Raw genomic sequence first — 12,160 nt, 5'->3', positions numbered from 1 at the left:
GGGTTTTCCCAGCAGCAGCCTATAGGAGCTCTGAGGTCATGGTTAACCCTGACAGATCCACCAATCCCCCCCTACTCCACTCTTACTAGAACCCTGACCAAACCTCATCAGAGAGCATTGCCTCTGATGCCACAACACGCACTCTCCCACTGGTCAACCCCTGCTCGCTCATCGGTCAGCCACCGCCACCACAATGCTCATGCTAACAGCAGCCTCCTTCCTCTTCCCCTCCCCTGCTCCCCCACCATCTCTTTTCGTCTGGCGGCCGTCCAGGCGTGGGCTCTTAAAAACAACATCAAACGCACCAGCGGTGGCTTTGATAGCATCGTGGTGAAGTGCCTCTGGTGCAACGCAACCGCCTCGCCTCGTCTACGCTTCTCTAGCAGTGTCCATTGCAATGAGTGACCATAGATCAGCTGACTCACAGCCGGGCAGAACCGGGTGCACAACCGAAGTGTAAAAATTGTATTTAGAAGTCTATTTGTTTGTGAATGTGCACACCACTATTAAGTCTGGTGCATAGCCAGTTCCACTGATTACAGTGGAAGCTAATTGTTGCTCCGCAAACGGAACGCTTCAGTTCCATGCCTGCCCGTGAGGTGTATTTGCAGGTCAGTTATGCGGCTGTGTGTGTACCATGCGGACACTCATCTCCAAATGCGCGAGTTGGGCTCCGATTTGAAGAACTGAACTGAGCTGAACTGCACTGCACGCTGCCATTGATTCTGGAGGTAACTTCACCACACACTAGAACTGGACCTGCCCTGAGACGGAAGCAGGCCGCGTCCGTGCCAGAGCTGGGCTAGAGCCTAGATCAGAGTAATGCTGCTATGTGGCGCATTCAGCCATGGGCTCTGAGTGGAGGCCACTAGCTGACAGCATCGCTCTGTGGCTCCGCGTCACACTCCTTCACACACTCATAAATCTCAACACAAAAATGTACACATAAACACACACAAGCAAAAACAGCCACACACACACATCAATACATACCAACATACACACACATCTTAACACAGATAAAATTCCCTTTGAGCACCAGCACCCATTCCATGGCACTGATTTCCACACACACACACACACACCTTATCCCTGTAAACCACATGTCCCTGTAAACCACAAGTTGGACGTCACTACACTGATTGTCTGGTGCATGTGGCCTACTGCGCTGCCTGTCACCGTAGATGAAGTGTGAACTATCAGGGGGAAGAAAATGTCTAAGGTGTGAAATGTGTGAATGCCGCATCTAACCGTCTCAGCCAATGGTGATTCAGTTTAACCCATCTTGTTGTTCCAACAATCAAGTTACCTTCTCTGAGGATCCTAGCAAATATCTGCATCCTATTCTACAGCTGTGACCACATGGAACATGTTAACAGGACACAAGTGGGGTTTTTTTGTCAAGGCAGAAACTATCATGAAAGGCTTGGAGTCGAGTCGAGGTGCTAGCCAGGGGTTTATCAAATTAAATAGATAAAGCGCACACCCCTATATATTTGATACCAACCTTGATAAAGGCTGCCGAAACGTTGGTTAAATAAACACACAAAGAGATAAGAGTGTGCAGATACTCTATATATTTAAAGGCAGAAACTAAGTCATAAACGTGGCCGTGATCTATTGAGTTGTAATTACAGTGTCCTTATAGAGTGTTAACAAATGTGTCATCACCATGTCTACCACTATAATCCCATAATATGTTACTGCGGGCCTGTGTAATGTAGTCTATCGGCTATCAGCCCATCCGTCACCACATATAGAATGTGGAACATGAAAAATGGAATACAGAGTTTGGGAATTGGAATTGAGAGTGTTGAGTGACATAACGAGATAACAAAGGCTGCTTTTCTTTGCTAGCACATTCCGTGCTAACAGCTGTTTGTTTTTTTTTTTTTTTAGATTAAAGAAGAAGAAGAATCCACTAAAATTGTGCATAAAAGGCAAGTAGAGTAGCCTTACACTGCCATTACATGACATATCCCTTCACAGGATGGCAACAGGTTTTGCTCTCTGAAACATCTCAACATGTAGAACTTTGCTTCTTGCAGGCCTGGCTGATACAGTGTGTTGATATATGGTCACTAGAACAACTGACATTAGGAGTGCATAGGGGTGTTGAAGTAGCCTATTAATTCACATGGATGGGAGCTTTAGCAAAAAAAAAAAAAAAAAACATTTCGATATATTGTCAACTTACAGGTGCATGGTTAATGGTTCCTTGGGGGTTAAGAGGCAACATTGAAGATCTGTTAACTGATTATTTATCAGATCCCTTCCTACGCAAAATAACATCCTGCCATGCTGAAAAACTGCACACAAATTAAAACTAACGTTGAGAAACAGAGACACTTCAAGCACAATGGAGGGCGATTCATGGTCTGTTTAAACCTTAAGTTTGTGCAAAGTAGACTGATGACAAATGTTTTTACACCGGGAGTCTGGCCCTATTAGACCTTATTATGGAACTCACACAACTTGAACACCATCCAACAACTTATAACACTGCCGAGACATCGTAACAGCCCTCCGTGTGCTCAACTGTTGATTGGAAAGGCGAACACAATGAACCGGACAAGGACGTCATCAGGGCACAAAAAAAGAGAAATTATGCGAGGGGTTGACCATTGTGTTTGCTCATCCTCTCAGAAATGGACCAAGTCGTGGTGGTCAGGCGCCGACCCCCTACCCCCACCCCTTCAACCTCACACCATCCAACCCACCCACCCCCTTCTCAACTACTCGCCTAGGCCCTCCAGATGGAAAACATAAGTTAGGCCTGCTTGTTATTGGTTGTGAGGGAATTCCTCCCATCGCTGGGCGACATTTGCGAGCTACATCGTAGTCAGATTAAAAACGCACTCATGTGCTAGGGTGGTCGTGAGAGATTCGCACGCGTTGGTCGGTACGGGCCACCCTGTGCTCGTTTACCCGAGGCCTTCGGAAAGTTCGCTTGAGTAACCTGGCCCCGGGAGGACAGAGGAAGTGCGTGCGGAATGATATCCCAACCGGCCAGCACTCGAGCACAAAGCCTTAGCACAGGGTCCCCCTCTAAAGTTTTGCGAGACTGGATTGAGCTTAAAAACCCCGACCGGGTCGCTAATAACAGGGATAATGGAGAGGCCAACAGACTGACGATTATTTTATTCATACTAACATATTATATTCCCAAAGGAATTGGTGAATAGGTTTAAATTAGTTGCAAGAAAATATGATATAAACGGGCCTCCATTATTCCGGTTGAAAAAAAAAAACCATCAAATCATTAAAGCGACCAAAAGTAGCAGCATTCACCTAACAGTAAGACCGTTGACTGAAAGACAAATTGCCCAAGATAAAAGGTGACTTGATGAATCTGAAATGTTGTACAAAGCTAACAAGCTTCGCAAGCTGCATAATATAATTCCAATCGCCTATATTGTTTAAATCTGTCCATGAAGAAAACAAACACAATAAACTCTATTCCCATTATACTAAGAGTGGAAATAGACCGTTTTGGTTCGGTTAAACTTAACGGAAAGTAACTTTTTAAACTTGACGTTGTTGCCAAAAGTGAACAAAGAAGTCATTTCCCATCGGGCAGCACAGCCCACGGTCTACAACTAGCTAGCAGCTTTACGCACTAGTCAAGACAAAAAAACTTGGGACCCCGCTTCATCATAAACTAGCTCAGCTAGGCTAGGCTATGCAGCTAGCTACATTCACAGTACAACTTGAAGTATTTTATGCAAAAGTTAACCAAATTGTCCATAAGGGGTTTTGATGCTGTTGCTAGACTATGCCGACTGTCATAAGTTCAATATTAATACCGAGAAAATATCTACCTTTACTCTTCAGAAGTCTTGCATCCAACAGGAGAGGATAGTGTTCTCGGCAGAAAGAAAAACATAAAGTTGAGGAGAATCCCCCTCCCGTACTCTAGAGCCCCAAAATTGGCCGAATGATATCTTTGCCTTTCCTCTATTCCAGGGTGCGCAGAGTCCAAGCAACAATAGCAATAACAATGTTGCCGAATACACAATTATTCCGAGTGCTAAATCGTTCTTACGGCTGCTACAATTGTAACCATTTCAGCCTCAGAGTAGACATTTTAGCAACCTCCACATTGTCAGTCCGATTATAGTATCCCTCCGCGCAAAACGAGGAGGTTAGCTCCAGTGCGGTGTCCGGTTACAAACGCCCAACTGTAATACTGAACGATTAGATAAGATATCGACTTTAATTTCTATATCAGTTCAACGGAGAACTTAACAAATATAACCCCAAACTAAAGGGGGAGAGCCATGACATGCGTTTGATTTAGTCTTATGCAAGGCCTCGAGGTCTAGTATAGCCTACGTCCACACGCGGAGGAAGACCACATACACTGAGGCGCGATTCTGCTGAAACAGTGCGAGATGGAATGATAAACCCGTAGGTATCTGGCCAATTGGAAACCGAAAAATATTGATGGGCAGGCAAAATCTCCCAATAAACACGCATAAGCCCGCCCACCTCAGCGAAAGGCTAAGGGAGTAGCTGAAGGAAACTGTGAACGCTGAATATATATTGTTTGTGTGTCATTCCCGTTCGCCGCAATAGCTAGTAGGCCTACATTTTCTTGGAATGACGGCCAGTGTTATAGATAGAGAGATAGATAGATAGATAGATATATGCTTTATTTTTCATTTTTATTTTTCATTGTATAGCGTAAACTTCATTATGTAACTGAATTCTGTATTCTGAAACTCTATTCTAATTTCTTCTGTTTTGTTATTAGTCCTCCCTGTTCACAAGAACAAGATGGATCTTAGAGTGCATTTCAATTGAGAATTGCTCTGGTGCTAGAAAAATCCTGGCCACTACACCAGGCCAAGGAACAGTCATGGTCCCAGTGATTTTGGGACAGAAAGTAGACGATAAAGTTTTGCTATCTAAGAAGAATGCATTGTACAAGTCTATCTCCCTATTCTTTCTTATTCATCATATTTTCCCCAACAAATGGGATGACTGTCATGCTGCATGAACATGGGCCAACACTGATGGCGAAAACCACCTAGTCGTTCTGGTGAGTTTTTGTCCTCCTACCATCTCCACAGACCCCCTGGTAACCACTACCTTGTGTTTTTTAAAAAAAGATCACCCCATGTTATCATAACTAGGCTACATTAAAATGATAATGTTACCAAAGTCCAATCTTTTTTGTGTAATTGACTCAGCAGCACTCTGAAGCCACTCTGTTGAGTGGTTCATTGATTCAGTAAGAGTTTTAGTCCTTAGGGTGTGATCTTGCACCCACTCTTGCTAGGTGCCAGTTGTGGCACCTCTGACACGACAGAGCTGAGTGCTTGCTTAATTGGAGGGCTCTGAGGAGCCTTCAAAGACCCCAAAGCCTTCCCAAACAGAAGTGCACACAGGAGCAAATGGTATCACCCTGAATGAAGGTGTGAAACCATAGGGTTTTTTGAGGGCCTTTTTTTCGACATCAGGCAAGAGGAAGCGGCAGGAACATTTGGTGTTTGTCTTTACACTGTAAAAAAACGCTGTCAGTCTGCAATCAGTGCACCATTGCCTGCTCTGCGGTGTTGTGAACTCAGTGATTTCCATCTCCTTGTAGACACTGTCATTCAAACATTTCAAAATCCATAACCACAATTAGCCATAGTCAGGATTGTTTTTTTTTTTTTTTTTTTACATATTTTTAACGTGAACCATAAAATTTTTCTGCTTTATGAGATTTTATGGAAGAGCAGAGGAAGATATCTGGGTTCTGGATGGCAGATGTTGTTTCACTAAAAAAGCTGTGCGTCATGCCATGTGTAACTGAGGTGCAGCTACTCTAACATGCAGTCATTGCTGTTAGTGGCTTGCTATTTTCCGCAATGAATTTAAATATTTCAAGAGGTAATTTTGCTCAAAAGAACTGTCTTGACTCACTCCAAAGACAACATAAAATAGTCTCATGTTGCAGAATGGGGACTGTTCGGACTCTTGGCTTCTGAACTTCTTGTGTGTCTTTGAGATGCTTAAACTACGTGGCTAAATTTCTTTAAACTGGACAGTATCTTTCCCAAACAGGGAACACTGTTTCCCAAAATGACTTTTCTTTGCATTGAGAAAAAGGGTCAAGTTTTCTGTTGGCAAAATTAATATGTTAAGAATTCAAAGATGCAAGTTTGAGTCTGGTGTTGGACCCTGCTTGTCTGTATAAGGCAGGTTACACATACAATGGTGAAACTGAATTTGTATCAACACAACTCACTTTTCCAGGCAGTGTTTCACCTTGGTCCTCATCTGGCTCTGATCTGATCCAAATGTGGTCATGTCTATGGTACTTGCCCATCACAATCAGGAGCAGTCAGTGGCATAGATATCAACACCACACACATTCAAATCCATCACGATCAGGGTCACTGCCATGGATATCAACACCACACCCATTCAAATCCATCATGATCAGGGTCTCTGCCATAGATATCAGCACCTGACACAAAAAACTATTACGATCACAATTCGGTAGTTAAGTCCGGCGTCAAGGGCCCAACAGCTTTTTAGTTAAAAAATGTTTACTAGCGCAGTCAGCCGGTTTTCGCAATTTGTAAACCTTGTCACCATCACCTCCATTTTAGTGATGGTAAGACAAAATCACTTAACCTTAAGCAGATGGAGAAATACAAGCTGCTCTGAAAACCAACTTGGCCCCATATTCTATCTTTTATTTATTTATTTATTTTTAGGGGGGGGGGGGGGGTGGTGGTCGGGGCCTACTGATAACATGTCAGAGTCGCTCATCTAAAATCGTCAGTGGTCTGTATATCTCATACGAATCTCAACCTCATTGGGTCATCATAAGGGTCCTTTCCACTACAGGAACTCGGGGCATCACACCATAGTTGTTACCATGTTATTACCAGGGCTCTTACACAAACAGAAAAAAGTCCACATTAAATCTTTCTATCTTTGAACTATGATATTTTAAAAGGAGGAGGAGATTGATGAAAGTATCTGAGAGTAATAACTAAAGGACGAGCTCACTGTTGGCGGTGTAACAGATGTAATTACTGGTAATAAGCATACACATTACAGGAACTCCCAATCTGGACGGTGAAACCTTCAACAGAACCCAACACGGCCAGACAGAAGAGGCAGTGCTGCTCTAGCATAACAAAAAAAGGCAGAAGGAGAGGGCTGGGTAGACCTGAACACCAACACACAGAGAAAGAGAGAGAGAGAGGAGTGGACTGTGTCATTGTTTTAGAGGTGTGTCATTATACAGGGTTCAGCTGTCTGTGACATGGAGTGGTTGCGTGGATGGGGGGTGTGTGGTTGTGCTTGGGTGTTGAGTGGATATGTGGTTGGGTGGCTGGGTGGATGGATGAATGTGGATGCATGGATGTGGATGGGTAGGTGCTGGGTGGATGTGGATGGGTAGGTGCTGGGTGGATGTGGATGGCTAGGTGCTGGGTGGATGTTTTAGTGTTGAAGTAGAGACAGAGCCATCAGTCAGACTGAAAGCATACTCCTGCGGCACGCGGATAACCATGGAAACCACATGTTCAGTGAAGATGAAACAAACAGAAAAAGAAAAGGTGCACAGTGCAGCACACAGGGCTGAACATATGAAGAGACAGACACTAAACAGTATAGTGTATATAAAAAAAACATTGGAGATGATGCAGGTTATGGATGCCTAATAGTACAATGGGGCTATGACACAACCCTCACCTCTGATTCTGAGGAGTCTGGGAAATCAAACATTTTCAGACATCCTGAAAATAAATTCTATTCAATTTAAAATGTTCAATTCTATTCAACTTAATATTTTCTTTTGAAAATACTTGAAAATGAAGGGATTCTGCTTCCCCCACTTCCCTTCAGACCTCATGAGGTAGTGCTAGAGTTGCGATATATGGCGATCAGTCAGCCCGTCCAGATCAGTCTCTTTACTTTACTTTACTTAGACCATCTCCACCCCTGCATCAGAGGATTTTTGACATAGATCTCTGTTTCTCGATAGCCTGGCTAACGCCAAACCTCATCTCATTGAGATGGGGTCTGGGAACTACACATTCATTTTCTCGTATTTGAAACGTGGTTTACGAATGCCCAGAGCCGTTTATTGGGCGCCACGAATGTCTATCAAATGCGTCTGTAAGTGGCTCATAACGGCTTCGGTGTGTCGTCATCGTCTTGCTGTCCACCGTCTGTTCTGTGATTGGTTCCTTCGTTGAGTCCATGGAATCCAGGTGGCCTAGCAGCGTGAATAAAATTGTGCGCGTAAGGCAGCATGGGAAAACCCAGGCTAGTTTCTCGAGGTCACCGAGTACTGTTGGTACGAAAAAAATATGAAAAAAATCGGTTTTACCTTGCTTGAGTTGCAACAGCTAAAGCAGCCAGGCAGCTACAGCGCTACACTCTGGGGGCATGAACATGGCATGTCCGTGAGCCCCTATATTCCCCAGAGTGTAGCGTTTTTTTCATACCAACAGTACTCGGTGACCTCGAGGAAAATCGCCAGAATTCTCCTTTAAAGCCTGCCGTACAGCGCCCTCCACTATATTGGCACCCCTGGTGAAGATGAGTAAAAAGGATGTATAAAAAAGTAATCTTTGAGTGTTTTATCTTAGTTTCACAATGAAAACAATGAGGGTTAAATTCAACCTGGAAGGGAAGCAAATTTATTCTGAGAAAAGAAGAAAAAAATCCTCATAAAGAAATAAATATTTTTAACAAAAACACACGTGTCATGCCTCTTTTTACTCATCTATACCAGGGATGGCAATAAATATGAATATGGTGCTGTGTCAAAGGCTCAGTAATTAAGGTAAATCACAAGGCAGACGCTGCCCACAGGACTGTGAACAGACCGGAGCTCTCTATGCTGTTGTGGAGAAGATGATCATATTAACAGGACGAGACTCTATGCTCTATGCTGACGTCCGAGTGGCCCACAAAAAGCCATTATCTTCCCGCCTCACAGAATACGTCTCTTTCTTCTTCTCTTAACTCTGATCTATTTTGGTTCGAGGGGGAATACATTTACCCAAATCACACATTAAACATTTTCAAAAGATAGCAATGGATCAAGGTCACTGCATGCTGCTGAACTTTCCACTGCAACACAGTTGATGCTTTGTCCCATAAATTGACAAATAGCAAAATGCAATTTTGTGATGCATTCACATGATGGAAGAGAGTAGAGGATACAGAGAATACTGTATCAGTCATCTGGAGAGACACAGACGGAGCGCTGAGAATGCATTTCAAATGCACTTAATGATATTATGGAATATGCTATTAAAACGGGGAGAGGCAGGGACAACGAAGGAACAACAGAGACACAGGCAGGAAGAGCAGATTTGCAGTGATGGTTTATGGTTCCAGTGCAGCTCTGCAGACAGAAACAATCAATCTGACACAGACAGACAGGCAGGGATACCAACTGATAACAGAGAACCGAAATGAGACCCCTCAGGTTTTTTTTTTTTTTTTTTTTTTTATGTCTACCACAGTGGCCTTTGATTTCCCCGAAGTGAAGATCAGAAGTTCCGCTGTACAGGAAACCAAAGACTCAGGCCGACCCAATTCTCACTAACTCCTCTGTCCTCCTAACGCCACCCACCACAACCACCCACCCATCAGAATTCAGAAGGACTCAGAACTTGGAATTAGGAACCCAGGATTCCAAACTTGGAATGGATTTGAAAAATTGGAATCCTGATTCAAATCTATCCCCATAGCACATGTCAGGTTGGTATGAGGAATGAGCTGTAGAAATAGGCTGTATCCTTTGGGCCCTCCCTGAGCAGTGTGACCTCTGGCAAAGGTCACCACAGACCTGCCTGACAGAGGTGCAGGGGATTCACCTACCTTCACCATGGCAACCCCCCAAGGAGACAGCAGACGCTAGTGGTATGTGCAGGTGCTTCATGTGAAAAACCAATGAGGTGAATGTGAGCACAACTACAACATCATTATATCACACACACACACACACACACACACACACACACACACACACACAAACATGAACAAACACACAGATACACATGCACACCTGTCATTCTCTCTCATGCACACATACACACACACACGTACACAGAGAGACAGAGCCAACCACATGAAGACCTCTTGCAGCCCCCTGTGTAAGATACACATGTCACTTCCTCTGTAAGCATTCTCTGCCTGACAACACTCCCTACCAGTATTCGTTCATGTAGCAAACACAAATACAGCAAACATATGCATGCCTTTGTGCATATAGATACAGCCTACAGGTAAGGCTAAACTTTTCCTGCGGTCGTACATGTCACTTCCTCTGTAAGCATTCTCTGCCTGACAACACTCCTACCAGTGTGCGTTCATGTGGCAAACACAAATACAGCAAACATATGCATGCCTTTGTGCATATAGATACATACAGGTAAGGTAAGGCTAAACTTTTCCTGCCGGTCGCCGTGTGCGCATACATGCATTCACCATGCATTCACACACACACACACACACACACACACACACACACACACACACACACAAACATGAACAAACACACAGATACACATGCACACCTGTCATTCTCTCTCATGCACACATACACACAAACACGTACACAGAGAGACAGAGCCAACCACATGAAGACCTCTTGCAGACCCCTGTGTAAGATACACATGTCACTTCCTCTGTAAGCATTCTCTGCCTGACAACACTCCTACCAGTGTGCGTTCATGTGGCAAACACAAATACAGCAAACATATGCATGCCTTTGTGCATATAGATACATACAGGGAAGGTAAGGCTAAACTTTTCCTGCCGGTCGCCGTGTGCGCATACATGCATTCACCATGCACTGATATGTAAAAAAGAAACACTCAGTTCAAACAATAGAATTCAATTCATTAGAATAGTTATAATGATGTTATTATCCTATGCCTAGTGATAATGACACACACTATGGTTCCATGCCCTGTAATGTTGATGTGCTTGTCTCATGTGCTGTGATTATAGTTTGAAGGTATGATGAATGTACCCGTGCCTGGTTTTGGTTGGGTTTGTGGTTGACTTTGGGGACTGGGGTTGGAGTGGCTCTCTCTCTGCAGTCGTCTGGGTCAGAGAGAAGGTCAATCTAAGGGACAGCACCCACAGAGGGCCTGGGTTTTCCTTCCCTCACTCTGGTCGGGTTATCTGCCCCATTTTCACTCTCCCCTCCATCCACCCACTCACACACACACACACACACAGACAGACAGACAGACACACACACACACACACACACACACACACACTCCCGCACACTCACACACGCTAAATCCCAATGTCATCCCTAAAGTCTAAGCCCTGAACCCTCACACACTTAACTGACATCAGTCATAGGTGATCAAGTTTGTGAGGGTGTAAGGGTTCAAAACGCTAATAACAGGAATGGGACAGCACCTATCATTAAATTGACAACACAAAAAACATGTTGCAAACATCCGTTTCCGTTTTATGGCAGTTGTTTACTGATGTTTTTTCAAGGTCCAGCCTCCCTTTGGATAACCCTGTCTTTCATGTCCCAACGCTATGAATTGTAGGTAATTCCCTTGACTAATGTGCATAGATACATTTCAATCTCAACACATCTTCATCGGGCAAATAAGAACTGGTAGGGAAGGCCTATATCACATGACCATATAGGCCTAGTAATCAGACACCTGCCTTAAACAGGCAGGGTGCACCCATTGATGGTAATCAGCACAGACATGCAAGGCACTAGGCCCAAATCTGTCATTATATTGAAAGCTGTGCTTTTTTTCCAGAAACATTATGCAAAATACATGTAATGGCAATACAGAAACAACATTGTGTAAAATACATGAAATAGCAATACATATAAAAACAGTGGATTGTATAAGAATTTTCAATTGGCTATGCCATGGGAAGACTAGTAACATGGTGGAAACATCACAAGAAAGGTCTAAGATCAAAATACATGTTTAGAGACATGTATCTAAAGCATGTATATATCCCTTTGGAGACATGGTATCTAAAGTATGTAGAAAGCATCTCTTCTGAGGAGGAGATTGTCTATATCTCCCCCTCGTCCGGGAATAGAGACCTGTTCAATCCCACTATATCTAAGAGTGGATAGATTATGCTTCAATGCAATAAATGAACTGCCACTGGATTTTTTTTCATAATTTAACCG

The 12,160-nt window shown here is 43.7% G+C and overlaps 1 protein-coding gene across 3 annotated transcripts in view; it reads right to left on the bottom strand.

Annotated features, from left to right (window-relative positions):
* Positions 1-4,363, bottom strand: part of LOC125292160 (transcription factor E2-alpha-like) — a 41,256-nt gene extending 36,893 nt beyond the window's left edge. For 2 of the 3 annotated variants that reach the window (XM_048239352.1, XM_048239360.1), the window contains exon 1: positions 3,822-4,362. The gene's annotated coding sequence lies outside the window, so the exon portion shown is untranslated. Of the gene's footprint in view, positions 1-3,821 lie in introns of all 3 variants that reach the window. The other variant, XM_048239365.1, reaches the window with a different exon arrangement.
* Between the last annotated feature and the right edge of the window lie 7,797 nt (positions 4,364-12,160).

This window comes from Alosa alosa, chromosome 1 (genome assembly GCF_017589495.1).
Source record: "Alosa alosa isolate M-15738 ecotype Scorff River chromosome 1, AALO_Geno_1.1, whole genome shotgun sequence".
NCBI classification, from domain to species: Eukaryota; Metazoa; Chordata; class Actinopteri; order Clupeiformes; family Clupeidae; genus Alosa; species Alosa alosa.
The sequence above is the reverse complement of the archived record's forward strand: the minus strand, read 5'-3'. Positions and strand labels throughout refer to the sequence as shown.